We start from the raw sequence: 16,937 nt of genomic DNA on the forward strand, positions 1-16,937 counted from the left end.
TGCTTCCACCAAGTAAAGAAAATGGACAAACATAACTGGAGAGAGAAAAAAGAAAATAGGAAGGAAAGACGACGCCACACATTGTGATCGAGTGAGCACGAAGGAGTCATATTTCGCGGACGCGTTGCTTAACGCGACACCTATATGTATGCACGCCCCGAAAGTACAGCAACACGTAGAGGAAAATGAAAAAGAAGTATGCTACAGGGAGGCTCAGTGATCACGTCAAACAAAATGGAGAGCTCCGCCACTGGTAGCAAAAGGCCGAGGACCAAATAGTATTTTGTTGGCTCCACATAACTTTTGCCCGCTTTCCTGTCTAGAGGACAGGCACCGCCCTGTCTGCCCTCGCCGCTTTATAGCTTATTCTTTTCGCGCAAGCAGTTGCTGGCGCAGACTGCAGGTGAGTGCAAAGCGAGGTCAACACCACTGTCACCATAAACGAGTCTTCTTTTTCTTATTTTTTCCTTCAACGCTTCTTTCCATCAGCGAAGCCATTGTTCGCACTTTTCTTTGAAATTTATGTTGCAGTTACTTATTTTTTGTGTGCGTTTGTGTGTTCCGATAAACAATGGAGCGATGAGGCGAACAGCTTGGGTCGCGCGTAAAAGGGTAGAGCTTTCCCTAAACAGCCGGCCGTTCCTCAACGCACTGTGACACACAACGGATGCCTTAAGGCGAGACGAGAGACGACGCTATTGGGAGCCAAACTGCGCCCACAGCTGGACGGCGATAAAAGTGAGAAACAAAATGTTGCCTTACAAGTTTTAGCGTGCCGAGCAGCAAAACTACGTAGGCGTGCTTGCAGTGGAGATGAGCGACAACGCCGAGCGTAGATACATGGTTCTCTCTCTCTTTAGACACATATCTTTCTCTCTCCGCCTGCGCTACTTATAGCGCTGAGCACGGTCGCGCATTCCGTAAACGTGCTCAAATATAGTGCGCTCCATGCTACGATGTCAAAATTTAAGACAGCGCCAGGAAATTGGACGCGAAAGTGAGACATACGCGATGTGCTTTTTAACTTTTCTGTCTGACAGCGGCACGAAACTGGCCTGAACGATACACTGAAAGCAGCACTAGTGGTGCGGGTTTGCGTGTGCTTTGCGAGTATGGTGCACTTTGCATGCGTTATTCCGTGCGTCATCGATCCTATCTGGAATAGGCTGCTAGAGAGCGACCAGGCAAATTTTTTTTTAGCTTTCCCAGAAGTTCGTCAGTCCCGTTCTTTCGAACGAATACATAACTGTAAAAAAAGAAAGAAAGAAGTAGCTATGTAACATACTAACCGAGTTCCAGTTGCGTTTTTTTTTTTTTCTGTGCTAGCGCCAATCTTACTCAATCTGCTCACTAAATTTACGTGCAAGTTTGGATGACTGATTGCCAATTTCGTATTATGCTATCCAATTATAAAGTTCAAGTGCGAGATTGGCTGACATTTATATTTGCTAGGAGTTGTGTGGGACTCTCGCAATATGGGCAAGCAGACGCAGCCGCTCGATCTTCACATACCAGCGCCGATTGCGTTGCTATCCCGCTGTCAAGAACAGACGCAGCGGGAAAGCTCCGTGCGCTTGCTCGCGAGCTTACCTTGGCTCAATAGAATTCAGCAGACTTTTAAAACAGGCGCCTTTGTTCCCCGGAGGCTGATCCGAAGCTACGCCTTCCACATGGCTTACCACGGCGGGAGGTGTAACTCTCATCTGTCGCCTATGGCTTGGAGTAGCCTTCACCAATGCGTACTCTTACGTCATCGGAATGGCCATATGTCCAGATTGTGAAGTTTGCGGGTGCAAAGAGACGACAGCGGCACCTTCTGTGTGATTGTCGTCGTTTCAGTGCACAAAGACAAGTCCTCAGCACCCCGCTCTACAGGACTGACAACCGTCCCCTTACGGAAGGCAAGATTTTTGGACCCTGGTTCCAGCCGACATCGGAACGAACTGCTTTAAAAGCGTGTGCTTTTTAAAAGAGAGCACGACTCATTGAAAAAATACAGTATGTGCAAACTTATGCTTTCCTTTTTTTCTAATGTTCACTTGTTTTCTTATCTTGTCTGCCCCTTCCGCAACACGTGTTGTTTTCCTTCCTCCCTTACTTGCAATGTGATGTGGTAAGTTCAGCAAAGAAGTATGCTGTGCTTCCTGAGCATATGCCCATGATGACACTACTTGTGTGTTTGTGACTGATGTCATAGTTTGTGCAGTGCATTTTTTGTCATGTTTTCTGATTCTTTTTTTTTTTCGAGTAGAGTTCGTGACTTTGCAATATACGCCCATATAGAGGCCTCCCTTTCCCATAACTGACAGATGCGCACGCAAACAACAGCAACACGCGAATAACGCTATATATGGTGAAACGAAGGTGAAGGCGACGTAAGGAAGATGAAACATCATAGGGAAGGCTTGGTAGCTGGAGGATCCCTTTCGAAAGCTTGGAGATCAAAGCGTGCTTTATGATCAACAATGCCAGCAATTTCCCGTCACCCCCATTCCAAAGACCATAAAAAAATACAAGAACAAAGAACGCGGGAGCCTACTGAATAATACAATAAAATGAACGAATAGGGACAGACAATATAGCTTTCCGGCGAAAACTAAAACATATCTCTTCAGACGTTCGTGAACAAAACGTACATGAAATGGAAATGAAATAAAGAAAGAAAGAGAGGGAGAGAGAGCAGAAGATAAATAAGAGCTAGGAAGGAAAGTACGGAACGTTAAGGTAGCAAAAAAAGAAAAGAAAGGAAGGAAACTATAATAAAGGAAAGAGTTTTCCGTGATTGAAACAGACGGGACGTGTTTGCAGCGGGCACACCGGTGAGCTATGCCCTCGCTTCCAGCGAGATTGCATCGTGGCTTCTTCTTCTTCGCAAGAGCTGGGCTTCTTTTCTTTCCGCTTGCCGCCGTGGTCTCTGGGGCCGCGAGTTTACGAAAGTTGTGCGCACCTTGGTTCTGCGAGCAATGAACGGTTCGGCCAGTAGCGCAGTGTTATCAATAATTCCTGGCCACGGGTAGAAGGATCAATCATTAACAGTAACAGCCAAGGGCCCGCCCCCCCCCCCCCCCCCCCCTCCCAGTCTCACCCGAAAAACTAAAGCCGGTACATTTTTTTTTTCTTTTCATTTTCAAGCTGTTTTCACGTTGTAACGCAAGAAGAGGAAGTCGCACCTGACGCACCTTCTTTCTTCGTTGTCACGCTATTGTTGTGCGGTTGCTGTAGCTGCGAAAGTGTGTGGTCTATGGACGAAACGCTGAAAGACATTTGTCGCAGTCGAAGTGTACCCTCTTCGAGACCGGTAATCTTTCTTTTCTTTTTGCGTGGAACCATCTAAGCTACGCTGTGTGAGCTATAAATGCAAGAAATGAAGAAAGTGCGATTACTGGAACAGCGAAAAGCGGGTGCTCCGACAAAGGCCTGACATTCTTGGGCGAAGAGCAATCTTGCAAGGTGAAAAAAAAAAGGAATTATAGCTTGCGCGAAAAAAGGAAGCATCTCCTTCGACTAAAGACGCTATTCCTTTCCGCTGACGCGTAAGATGCTCGTCTGGCAACATTTCTTCTTGTCCCTACACGACGCGGCGAGCTGCCGTATAACTCCGCGTACTATATACAAATAATTTGACACGCAAAGTTCCCGTTTCGCATAACGATTCGATAACAATTTGTTCTGAGAATGCGCGAACCAATACGTATACGTAAACATATTAAGCCAACCGAACGAGATTCCGAGAAAATCGTAGTGAAAATTAAGGCCCTTTTAATTACCACAGAAGTAACTACAGATAGAATACGCTCAACTCTGTGATAAATTTCTTATTCTTCCCATCTTCATACCACATCATCCACCGCTCACGGGCCCGTATTATATGCGATTAGTTTCGATAACCCCACCTCTCTCTCATTAATTCTTTCCGTACCGCGCCTCTTGGACATCGTTAGCCCGCTTACTATGGTTTGAAATGCCGGTTTCGAGACTTTCTGCGCCGCTCACGGACACACTGCGCTATCGGAGGGGAAGGAGGGGAACTATTCTTTTGTTTCATAAGCAGTTTACCTTTTTATCCCAGCTGGTGATTTTTAAACGAGCTCCGAAGTTTTCGTGCTCGTCATAGTAGAAAGCAAAAAGGGCCTCCCGCTATCGATGACTTGAAACGCCGCTTTCGAGACTTTTCGCGCCGTTCACGGACATTCTGCTCCGTAAGACGTGAAGGAGGAGAACTATATTTGTTTTCTAAGCAGATCGCTCTTTCCTCACCAGGCGGTAATTCTTTGAACGCACCCCGAACTTTGGCAGTCGTCAAAGCAGAAAGCAAAGATGGCCGCCTCCGGGAGCGGAGCGCGCGCTTCGAAAGATCGTCGCAGATCTCGCAAATCCCGCTGCGTTTGTGGCTGACTGTATATATGGATAGAGCAGCAGCGAGTCTGAGGAGGCTACCTTTTCGTTGGACTTTGACTCTGAGACGCACGACGACGCAAGCCAGCCCGGAACATGGACGGCTGCAGCTTGGCACGCCAAACTGTAGTGCTTGCACTTAAATTTCTGTAGTGGAATAGCTGTTTAATAAAAAAATTTGCTTTTCTTTTCGGAGATAGTGCTAATTAGACGGCAGTACATGTCTCATATCTCGTAATTTTTGTTACATTTTTTTTCTTAGTAGATACAAGCGCCTCTTTACAAACTTTGTTCAATTTTATCCCACAATCTTGGTTTTGGCAATTCCTGTCTTTATCATAACAAACATCTCGTTAATAAAAATTTTATGCGTGAAGAGTGCATTCATTCTGCCTTTCGTACATAAAATACTGAGTGCAGTAGTTCCTTCAGAAAAAACATATCTGGGGTAACCTACAAAAAACACCTTTTTTTGCCCATGGTAGGGAAAAGAATTAAAGCAGCGAACAAAAGCTTACGAGGATGAAAAAAAATTATATAAAGGAAAACGAGCACAGCTCTTGCATAACGGGGCAGTTATATGCAGTTTTCATTCAGGTCGATGTCTCCCTCTCGCCCGCGGCAAACACGCATACGTTGCGTTTCTTGTTCGTCCCACTTGTGGAAACGTACTGGAAGCCGTAGACCTCCCGGGACTTTAGCGAGTTTCGAAACAGATTCGACGCACGTCAGAAACCCATCACCGGTTTGTTTCCTTTTTTGCGTTCTTGTCTGGATCACCGCCCACCTGCGTTTCTTTTTCTTCTCGCTGAGCCAGTCCAACAAGCATTGCGCAAAGCTCTTTTCTGCACCGAAGATTTGTTATGACGTTGTTCTCAGTTTTCAATATCTTTTACTAGGTGTATTTTCTTAGTAGAGAAACGCTGATAACCATGGAGGCAAGTGCACTTTCATCACGAAGCTCGCTACGCGTCTTCGTGCGCTCACGACGTGAGACGCCGTGTTAGGAGATTACCTAACCTTTCCTGCTCTGCGGTGCAGCATATGAAGGGCTGTTTTCATCTTAAAGAACACTAAATAGATTTACAACGCAAAGTTTAGCTAAAGAAAGACTGTACAGATCAGCAGGTATTGTTAAATGGGTATGTTATGGGAATGGCCAAAAGCCCCATGTGCGACACATGCAGCTGTGAAGAGACGCTCGCACGCATTTTCTGTGTCTGCCCACGCTATAGTGCTGAGAGGCAAGTGATGTGCAAAGTGATAGACGAATTGGACAATCGTCTGCTATCATAACTAAAAGGCCAGTGCTCCCAAAGAACATCCGCACAGAAGGCCCCTTTCGCGCTGCTCAGATTACGGCCATCTACGGGCCTTCACGATAGACTTTAAGAACGCCGCTCCCTACCGTTCTATAGCAGGGGGTCTACCAAGCTGACATTTCCAAATTCCCTGAGTTTTCCAGGTTTTCCCCGAGTGCCTTTGCGAAACTCCCTGAGTGACATAGAACTATTTTTTTATGTGATGACGGGCTGAAACCACGTCGCCAGATGCTGTCACTCTCCAGTAAGCATATGAAATAATTTTAAAAAACGACTTAATTCAGTTTGAATACTAAGGTATAGTGTTCATGTTATTCAAAAAGAGAATAGAAAGGAGGGGTTACTAAAATGCGCAGCGAATAAAATGTCTTCGAAAAAAATTGCAAATCGAGTCGGACATCCTAAAATACGATATTAAAGTTTTTCCAATCCAATCCAATCCTAACATACGAATAAAAAGAAGATGCATACAGAAGCAAATATTTTCGAATATGAGCTATTTCTATCAATTGATAGCAAGCTCAGTGGCATGAGGCCCGAACTTTGTCACAATTTAGATTCTCTCCCAACAGCTCGAAAGTCAAGCTCAACTGTCCTGACATACTCTCAGCCCGCGTACGACGCCTCAGTGTTGTGTTTCCCTGCTTTAAAGAGCTTATTTTGGTTTGGATGAAGGACGCCTGCATCTCGGCATCAACCAACTTTTTTTTTTTTTTTTTGAGCTCAAGCTCCTTCAAAACGGCAGCAGTACGCTTCCTTTCCTGTTCATTACTCAATATGTAGCTTATTTATGTTCTTGTCCTCCTTCCGCCACTCGTTCGCCCCGCGGACCATTTGAAGAATCTTCTTGGTCAGTTGCACAGTCCAAGTCCGATTTCTCGAACTCCCTAGGGACCGCAAAAACGTCCGGAAAACCATGCAGTTGGAAAAAATAAATACATCTCATTTGCTGCCCTTAAGGGGCTCAAACCGCCACAGGCACATTCGAAAACGCCATGAAGGCCTGTCGGTACACTTATTAGGCATATCGGTGCTCGTACTGTAACAGGAGATACCGGATGCACGCGTGTATAATTAAGGAATACATACTGTGCCCCGTGGCAATAGCCCCTTCCCACAATGGTTATGCTTCACTGCAATACTTTTTGTATGCTTCACCAAGTAGCATTTCTGTAAAGAGGCAAAGCTCACTTTCAGGAACCGGCATTATGCAACGCACTGTGCTTTCCAAGCTTCTAAGCCAATCGCGAGGACCTCAATGGTGCAGTCGGTACCACTGCTGACGGCAGCAAATTCTTTAAATAAAAAACACGGCACCCAACGGCAAGGAGCTTAATAGAGAACGTCGAAGCAGCTAGGTCTAGCGTTGCCGCAGTGGTGGCTACGACTGCCAGAGGATCTGCGCGCGAGAGCGCCGGTTCGAGGTGGCGAGGTAATCAAAACGGCAGTGGTGCTGGCTTTGATTAATGCCGTTTCAGACCTGCGGTCATGGCAAAAAGTCCGGAAAATCGGACGGCGAAGGGTTCTTGCGTCCGAAATTTTGGACGTTCTGATACATTGACTCTATGGGGTACGTGGTGGTGCCGCGAAGCCGTCCAACTTATCGGGCGTCCGGAAAGTCCGTCGTTATCTGTGCACTGGAAACTCCTCCAGCCGACGACAGGGCGTCAAAGACGATTCATTACGATTCCTGTCTGTTACTCGAGCCAGCATTACCGCTAGTTTCAACCCTTTCAACAATATTACCGCTAATTTTCCCTGATAGAGGTACAAATTCTCTGCGTTTTCCCTGAGTTTTTCCAGACTACTAAAGATCCCTGAGAATTCCCGGTTTTCCCGGGAAGCGTACGCTATGCAGACACCCTGCATAGCGTACGCGGTTTGTATATGCTCGTAACTCTTTCTCTCTTTCCTCCTTCCTCTTTACTTCTCTTTTTATCTCCCTATTCCTTCCCCCCGTGCTGGGTAGGTAACCGCAACTACCTCTGGTTAACATCCCTTTCTTTCTATGCATCCTTTCTCTCTCTTTCTAAATGAAGAGGTTGGACGCAACACGCTCCCGGCTACTCCGTTTGAAAGGTTACTCCTACTTCGAGTGTAGGCTCGGGGCGGAACTTTTCGTTCGAGGAAACGACCCAGATACGCAAGAGCATCCCCGATACCCTGTGAGCCGCGCCCATAGCTTAGCGACACCGCGTATTAGAGCGAAATTCGTAATGGACAGGTTTGGCTCTTCGTTTTCTTTGCTTCTGACTAACCCCACTGTGTCAGAAAAGAGTCAGTTTTGATAAAATATTCTACGAGTCCCAACTAATTGTACATAGTCCGTCAGCCGTCTCAAGTGACCTTCACCTCAGCGTTCACTCGCCTTGCGTAAACCCGTCATGACGCCACCGCATTCGGATTTGCGACCAAACAGATTTGGTTGGCTTTTTTTTTTATTATTATAATACTATGCCGCCCATGCTTGCTTTCACGCCCGGCGCAGTGCTAAAAGAGCACTGCGGGTGTGCGACGCCGCCTCTTCCTAACAAAGCTTCACACCTAAAAAATATATAGGTTACTACCTAAATAGGAGCTCTGCACCTAAAGTCGTCGCCCCTTCCACCTACCGAGAAGACGAAGAATCTACGCGCCTCCTTTGCTGCTGCAACGTTTCCCACGGCGTGCGCCATCGCTAAAGTTTACCGCACACAGGCTGCCTCTTGTACACATCGTATTAGCACTTAGGCCCCAAGGGAATAACTAACTTCAAGGGATAAAGCAATTGTCCCAAAATAATGAACGGCTTCTCTCTCTGGCGTGTCCTAAAGTCACCAATTGTTAATTCTTTGGAGACCTTCTGCTGGAAACTATATAACGTTAGTCCTTCACCACGCCCTGTTATTTCGTTAAATTTAGTTCCGAAGTCACTCCGAAGAACGAGAAAAACCATTGATATAGCCCGTTGGGTCCCAGCGGACACATACAGGGCTTCACACCGCTTAGTAGTACCTTTAGTCCGGGGGTACACACGCAATTAATGTTACGTGACACTATGCCTTTTCAACGACAACTCTCGCCCGGCTTTGTTTAGCGCCGCCGATCGAAAGCGTGGAGTGATTACCGGCAGGTTTTGTTTTTCAACATACAGGCGCGACGTCAGGTTTCGTGGAAGTGCGCTTTGCGCAACAACGCTATCAGCGATTACAAGAAAAAACTCACGGCCCACGTCATACCCATAATGGTACTCTGATGTGAAATCCTCGTTACACCCTCAAGTACACTGCGAACCTCTTACGATGTCAATTGTGGTGATAGAGAGAGAAACGAAGAGGGAAAGGTAAGGAATGTTAATCAACGACGTGCCCGGTTGTCTACGCTACAATTGGGGAGGGGAAAGGGGAAGAACAGATAAGGAGAGAAAAGAAAAATAATCTGTCATTCACAGTCAGCCGCAGAGGAATCTCCGTTGTCACAAGTGTTAATACAATCAAGTATCCGTCACAAAGTGCAGAAGGGCTCTTGTGGCTTTTTGCGTGCGAGAATGCGAAGGCCATGGACCATGGATCTTCCGAAAGCCCTCTATTATCTTGCAGGTTGAGTTTAGCTTGTGCAGTGACATCGTCACGACACTCTCCTGCTGACATCACGCACTCTGTGGCGTGATATCTTGGCGTCGTGGTTTCACAGTTGTCTTGACAACAGGTTGCAGTCAATCTCACTTCAAGGACGTGACGTCGACATAAAAGAGCGCTGAAGGCGCAGCTAGCTTTCTACGTATACACTGGGTTAATTATGGTGTCGCACGCAAGACGCGGGACGAAAGCGGTTGACTGAGATCTATATTTTCTACCTGTGCCATTATGCATAGCAGCGGCTGTGACTTGCTTCCACTGAAAACAAACAAACAAACAAACAAACAAACAAGGAAACACACACACACACACACACACACACACACACACACACACACACACACACACACACACACACACACACACACACACACACACACACACACACACACACACACACACACACACACACACACACACACACACACACACACACACACACACACACACACACACACACACAGGCGCTGGCGCACGCCCACGCGCGTCAGAGTCTTCAATGCAATTTTCGTCACGTTTTAACACAAACCGTTGTGACACGTGAGGACAATGATGACAGCTCCATTAGATTAGCTTTTCGGAGTACCATTGAAGAAGGTGGATTCAATTACGAGCCGTGGACATACTCCTCGAGTATTCTCGCTTAGCGTCATAAGCGTACCCTGCGCGTAAATAACTGAGTGAAATTTATTTCAATATGTGCGTAGACTTTGCCAACAACAACACAAAACAGCGGGTCACGGGCTCGTCCTTAAATCACCTTGCCTGGTTAAGAGAGAGCAAAGAAACCAAAGGGAGGTTAACGACGAGATGTCCCAAGTACAGGGAAAAAGGTACGAGCGATGAGTGAAACAGAACGCAAGAATGAGCAATATGGAATGTTCTCTGTGGGCGCCGTCATACAATCCGCGAAGGCAACAAATATTGACACGTGTACTTGTTTATCATTTTCTCGCCGACTGGATTTCGCTCACTAACAACCTGAAATTATCGCCCAGCACAAGACGAGCCTGCATGATTGGAACTTACTCGAATGTTATCGATGGTTCCATGCGTTGTCTCTTGTCACTGAACCTTGTGTAATCTGATTGAACGCGCGACGCGAATTGTGTAGTACTTCCTATATGAAGACACGTCGGCACCAGCGATTACTCTGGAAACTTTGATGGCTCATGTATATAAGCAGACACAATATAAGCCGATGAAATTTTCACCTTCCATATACTTTGTCCACGTCTGTTGCACATCTTATCGCTTCAGCCGATGAAAAGACTCTTCAAGAACAGCAGACGCTCCGGAGGTATCAAGTACGAGGCAATATTGAAATGGCCATTCACGACGATTTTGTCTGCTTCTGTGATTGTCTGGCGGAGTAACAACCTCGCAAGGTCCGTGTGCCTTGGTTGCCAGCTGCTGTTTTTTTTAATTTGTATCCTACTATAGTTAAAAGCTTAGTAAGTAAATTTTTGTTAATTAGTCGATTATCTATTTCAAATCTTTGTGCAAATAATGTCCACCTCTTCGAGCAGAAAAGCTCATGGACTAGAATTACGCTATCTGCCACAGGCATTAAAAAAAATTGAATGTGTTCGCTGAAACACCCTGCACAAACCACACGCGTTAAAGACCAGGTCCAGGCAGCTTACCGATTCGAAGGCACTGCGACGTCTCCCGTTTCCACGGACCATTCCTGTCTCAATTCTTTTGGCACCACACACACGCAAAAGAGGAAATAATAATAATAATAACAACAAAAGGGTTCCTCGATCGCATCGAAATCCAGCAGATGAAAACTGTTCCGCAGGGAGAGATGAGCATGCAGGCGATATCCCGGCGATAGGGATCCACGTACACCGTGCCGCTTTATCACTAGATGCCTCATTTGGCCTATCTAGCCGCATCTGAGATACATCTCCTCTCGGAACCGCGAGCGTTGTGCGTCTCTGTAATGCTTCGGCCCTGAGGGTACAATAAATAAACAAACAAATAAATAAATAAATAAATAAATAAATAAATAAATAAATAAATAAATAAATAAATAAATAAATAAATAAATAATCACCGAGCAGCCATACTCATTCCAAGGGTCATAAGACGTGGACTACGTACTGACGAATGGACGGATGGACAGACTCGCAGACGGACTGTGAGGCAGACAAAGAGGAAGATGTTAGCTAAAAGAAGGTAGGCGGATAAACCTTTTCGGAAGGCGATCCTGTGCGGGGCAGAAATGATACAATGACGAGATAAAAAAATAACATATACGTAGGAATGCGTTCTAACCGTACACACAAACGAGAACCTGTCGCGCAGGCCCGAAGAGAGTGCATCCGAGTGTTTTGGCAGAGAGGTGCGTGGGTTATCACCAACCGTGATAACGTCCGGTAAGCTAAATGTCTAAGCGCTATACAGCGGCTATTTAGGCGTGTAATAGCGAAAAAAAAAAGGATGTCGGTCGCAAATTTATGGAAATCTTTGATGAGACCGGCTAAATTATCTGGATTGTAAACTCTCTTCCTCGTTATGAAAAATATACGAGTATAATAGCAACCGCAGTTATTGCGTACCAGCCACCTGGCTCGGTTCTTGAACGAGTGGTTTCGGGTTTCATTCCCGGCTGTGGGGGCTTCACATTGACATGGACGTAAATGGGTCGTTTTAGAACCGGGGCCCTCCCTAACGATTAACGCTTCGCTACAGCGCATGCGGCGAACACAAACGGTACCTTCGGGTTTGGGTTTTCGCGCGCCTCTAAAGCTAAATTTCAAAAAAAGTTTGGGTACCCCGAAACGCCTCAAACCTGCTTTGGGTCATCTCAACGTCGCCGCGAGCACGTCAAAACACGTCAAGACCTCCTGGTTGAAAATAATCAACTATCTGTTATACTTTTCATCCTGTAAAATATTATAGATTACATTTCTTCATGATATTTTTTTTAATTATTTCTCGCATTATTTTTTTTCATTTTCCGTCCGCGTGCAGGAAGGGCACTGCAATTGTGTGATGCGAGCGCAAGTCGGGAACCCTGTCCTGCAATAACGTGCTAATTTGGGTCGCGGTGCACAGAAGACGAGCGATCGAGTAACAGCAACGCAAACAACGGGACTTGTTTGAGACAGGGCTTCGTCGGCCTCAGCCACACCCCGTTGTTGTTACCCGTTTTCTTCAGGCCCTATCCTAAAGCACCTTCTCGGCGGGGCAGACCGCGAACGCAAAGCGATCGCTTGCTGTGACGCTCTATAATCTCTAGTCTATTATTCTAAACGTCCCTAATATGTAAGCTCATAGCGATCGGATGCTTAGTATGTTAGGCAGGATATGCGAGCGATGCGGGTTTGTTGTTATGCCTTAAAGCGTAAGACAGGACGCTTCACGAAAGACCGGTGATGACAGCAGTGTGGAACTTCGGCAATGACGTCACAGGTTTTGGCATTGTGAAGGAAAAGCCAGCTAACTGTTAGATAACAAAAATAAACGTGCACGGAATATGCAAAACTCGGGCGCCGTGGGGGCTTAGTGGCTATGGCGTTGCGCTGCTAAGCACGAGGTCGCGGGATCGGATCCGGCTCCTGCGGCCGCATTTCGATGCGGGCCGACATGCAATGGGCGCACATTGAAGAAGCTCAGATGACCAAATTAATCCGGAGTTCCCCACTACGGCGTGCCCCCTAATCAGATAGTCGTTTTGGCACGTGAGACTTCAGAACGTAATTTAAATTTTAACCTGGGAGAAACAAAGCCTTACATATAAGGCACCTATATGTCTTAAGCAAGGAAATGGAGACTTCTGAAATAACGATACAACACTCTTGATTAGTCTCCTATTTCTCTACAGCGAAAGATCCTATGCAAACCATTCTTTACTTAAAATTTGCGGGAACAAAAAAAAAAAAAATCCGCATCCTGAACTCCATCGTGCCACAGGTGCGAAGGATTCGTGGACTGTGTAAACATATTCTGTAGCTTCAGATTTCTCGCAACGTCCAAGTACATAAACTTCAACCATTTCACTGACTTAGTGTCGGGATCAGCCCCTTGAGCGGCGTAATGTCCTTGATACATGAAGCTGCTCTGTCTCTTCGTCGTGCTCGCAGTAGTCAAGTCCCTGACCTTTTGGACTGACAGAGGTACGCATCTAGCGTACCCGAACATGTGCATCAATTGCGTCTGCATTTCTTTTCGTCATCCTCCTGGATATATTGAGCGCCGGCCGCAAAGCGTTAAGCAAACTGCACGTACAAACAAACCGACTCGCCATTATTTGCACGTGTTCGGTGATTAGTTTGCAAGGACAGTGGCCACTACTCTTCTTGCATTTGCCGCGCAAAGATCGCAGGTTTAGATGGGAGTGGACCCGACACATAAGATTTACAGTATAAGCATGACGAAATTGAAACAGGCTGCTCATACGCGTACTCGGTCGAACAAACCGGAACAAACCAACTTTCAAGATACAAGAAAAATCCGATATATCGTATCGAGAGTGCCCCACTATACCCGCCGCGTATCGGTCATCTACTACGTTTCGTTCCGACGTCGCGCACTGGGATGTTTTCTATCCGCATAGGCAGCGCGAGGAGACTTTTCTACCACGCACGTGCTGTGAAGTAATAAGCAAGCGGCCCTTACGCTAAACAGAAGCCGAATATCAGAAAAGAAGAAGTGGACAAAATGATACACCAATACACAATGTCGCATCCGTCATTTTTTTTTCTTTTTTTGCCGTTTTCCACGGACGAAAAAAAAAAAAGGAATCCGTTCGGGAGTAAGTTTCGTCGGAACGAAAATCCGTAGTCAGAGAGCGAAAGAGTAAAAAAAAAAAAAAAAAGAACGAAAGTGGGAGAGCGCATCGACTAACTCGAGCGATTCACTAAATCGGGCTCGAACGAACAATGCCACGCACGTCAGCGATGGCGACGCTACGGTCTGCGAGGAGGCTGAAAAGAGAGGATCGAAGTTGAAGAGTAAACGGCGAGCGTGACGTCAACAGAAAGAACGCCTTGTGAGGTCACTCGTAGAATAAAAAATGGATAGCGCTAGGAATCTGCGCCACTATATCTTTTGTCGTCTTTCTTTGCGTCAAGCAAGGCAGACTGTCAAGGTTCGCGAGACATAGTCGCTTATCATTCACGTCGTTCACTGGAGCGCAGCAAAAATCCACAAACGCACTGACGCGTACGAGTGAAGAGTGCATCAAGCGCCGTTTACCCGTGCACGATCTAACCAGTACTGTCTGATAGGTGGACACCACTGGGGCGTTTATTCACCTCAAACCCTTCAGCCATCAAACTTCCACAGCATCGAGTGACTAGTTGACCGAACCAACGAACCGACAAACGCGACGGAAGCCTGAGGATGGTTTAGTCGATCAGTCATCAGACCCCAGTATTAAAGAAAGCATTTCGTGTGTTTTAATGTGGGTAAGGACGGTTATCGGGCACTCATACTCCCAAAGCGTTTCCTTCGTAAGACGTGATTGTCTGTCGTTAACCAACAGTCTGCACTGATCACGTTTGCTGTCACGATTGAGCAGCGCCTGTTCTTGTCAGGGTAGACAGTAACGAGTCGCTCGCCGCTGTGCCTTCTGTGAAGACAGAGTGAAGATAGATTGAAAAGAGCCAGTCAAATTCTAACGCTCTCCTTCCTAGAACGCTCATGCAATCCTTCCAATCACACAACGCTGTTCCTTGCCACCTAAGCGTGGAGAATTGCATTACCATGAACGTCTATTCCCTGCAGTCACCGGGACCAACTAGTGCGCGATTTTCCGTAATTATCCGTTAAGGGCTGTGATTACTCTAGCGACAGGGCTGCACGCCTGCACGAAAACCGCTCCCACTTTCCTTAGGGAGCAATTTCGACGGCGCTAAGTCGTCCATCGAATAATTGACCGACCAAAACCCGACTAGCCCTCTCGCGACGCTGTACCCGCTTTGCGACGCCCTAGTCAGCGCCAGCGGAACCAGTCAAACAACCAATTAACCTACAGTCCTACGTGGAGCGGCAATGCGCGTGGAGCTTCCGGTGTCCCTCGAAGGGCGCGATTCGCGGCGTGGGCCATTCGCAGATATCCGCGCTTCCCCGCCTGCGGGTCCGGAAGATGGCGCTACCGTACCTCTCGTTCTCCGTCTCAAGTCCGCTCTTTCTGTTCCCTCTCCTATACCTCTCCCTTCCACTCTCTTTCTTCCTCTCTCTCCTCCTTCCTCCCGAGCCCTTGATCCTCCTCTTCCTCCGCCTTCGGCGAAGGAGGGCAAGGGAGCAGCCGCGCAAGGCGCGTCGGCCGGCGGCGCCAGTTTCTGGCCGCGGGAGCCCGTGCCGCGAACGCTGGGCTCCGGACCGCGGTCGCAACCTCCCCCGTTGCGAGTTGGCGGCACTGGCGGCTAGCCGCGCAGTCGCACGCACGCGCTCGCGGCTCTTCTTCGACTCGTCGTCACTGACTTTTATTTATTTTTTTCTGTGACGAAGCGAAGCTGCGGGGGAAGAAAAACAAGAAAGGAAGGAAGGAAGCAACCCGAGCGAACACTACCAACTACCTTGTCGCGTCAACTCCGACGTCCACTCTTGGCTCGGACTGACAAGGCCGCAAGCGACTGACAGCAGCAGCAGGCAGGTAAAGGAGAAAAAAATGCATACGCACCCCCCCCCCCCGCTGTTCCTCCCTCCACACGTACCCATCTCCTCTCCGATCCTTGCGAGCCGCACACGTGCGTCTCCCTGTGCCCAGCTTCACCCCTTCCTGACGAGCAACGCTGCCCAAAACACCCGCCGCTGCTCACCCGTCTCTCGCCTGCTAACACAAGTATCCGAACCCGAAACAGAAACGACCTAAATCCAGAGAACACCTCGAAGGCCCCACAAAAATCCTCCCGAACTTAAGCTTGCCGCCGCCTGAATTCCAATTGTGCTGGCATGTGCGGCATGGCTCGTAATCCCTCGCCGCGTCACCCACACCGCCCTCAAACATTCCTCGCTGTTTCCCTCGATCGCCTGCTGAACGTCACCACGGGCAAAAGAAGAAGTGGCGTCAGCCCGAGTACTTTAGAATGTCTCCTGAAATCCTCCACTGCCACGCCTCACTAACAAACGCTTTGACGTGTGCATCGTGCAGTCCGTTATACCGCACCACACTCGCCTGCGTTCCCCGTGTCGATGCGAAACGATTTGAGCGAAAACGGGAACCAATGCGCAAAGAGAGTGCGGAGCCTTGAAACGACGGCGGCATTTAAGAAGTTTTTCTCGTCGAGGTTCGGAACTTAAGAATAAAGTGAGAGTTCAGTACTACAACTCGATCAGGGCGCGGATGTGACAATGATTGATGCTGCGGAAACGGGCTTCCTCGCGACCTGGCCTCGCTGTATTTTTTCTCAACGTCCCGTGACATTGTGAAGTTACGGGACGTTGACGCGCGCTTTCTTCAGCCGGAAAAGGCACAGTATAAGCAGCGTGTTGGAGCCTCCTTTGTCTCTTAGGAAGTTCGTTTTGTTCTCATTCGAGCGAAGTTTCGACGAATGAATATGTCTTGAAATCTGACGTGTTCTATGCGCAACTCGATGAGCGAACCCCGAGAAAGTTTAATTTGACTGGTGAAAGTTTTACGTCGTTA

General features: G+C 47.5%; 2 protein-coding genes across 4 annotated transcripts in view; one reads left to right on the forward strand and one right to left on the reverse strand.

Moving 5' to 3' along the window:
• LOC142571891 (unconventional myosin-Ie-like) overlaps positions 1-16,937 on the reverse strand; it is a 351,690-nt gene that overhangs the window by 127,649 nt on the left and 207,104 nt on the right. The window lies entirely within an intron of this gene.
• LOC142571890 (uncharacterized) overlaps positions 15,625-16,937 on the forward strand; it is a 473,725-nt gene continuing 472,412 nt past the window's right edge. For both annotated transcript variants that reach the window (XM_075680573.1, XM_075680574.1), the window contains exon 1: positions 15,625-15,944. The gene's annotated coding sequence lies outside the window, so the exon portion shown is untranslated. The remainder of the gene's footprint in view (positions 15,945-16,937) is intronic.

This window comes from Dermacentor variabilis, chromosome 2 (assembly GCF_050947875.1).
Source record: "Dermacentor variabilis isolate Ectoservices chromosome 2, ASM5094787v1, whole genome shotgun sequence".
Taxonomy (NCBI): Eukaryota; Metazoa; Arthropoda; class Arachnida; order Ixodida; family Ixodidae; genus Dermacentor; species Dermacentor variabilis.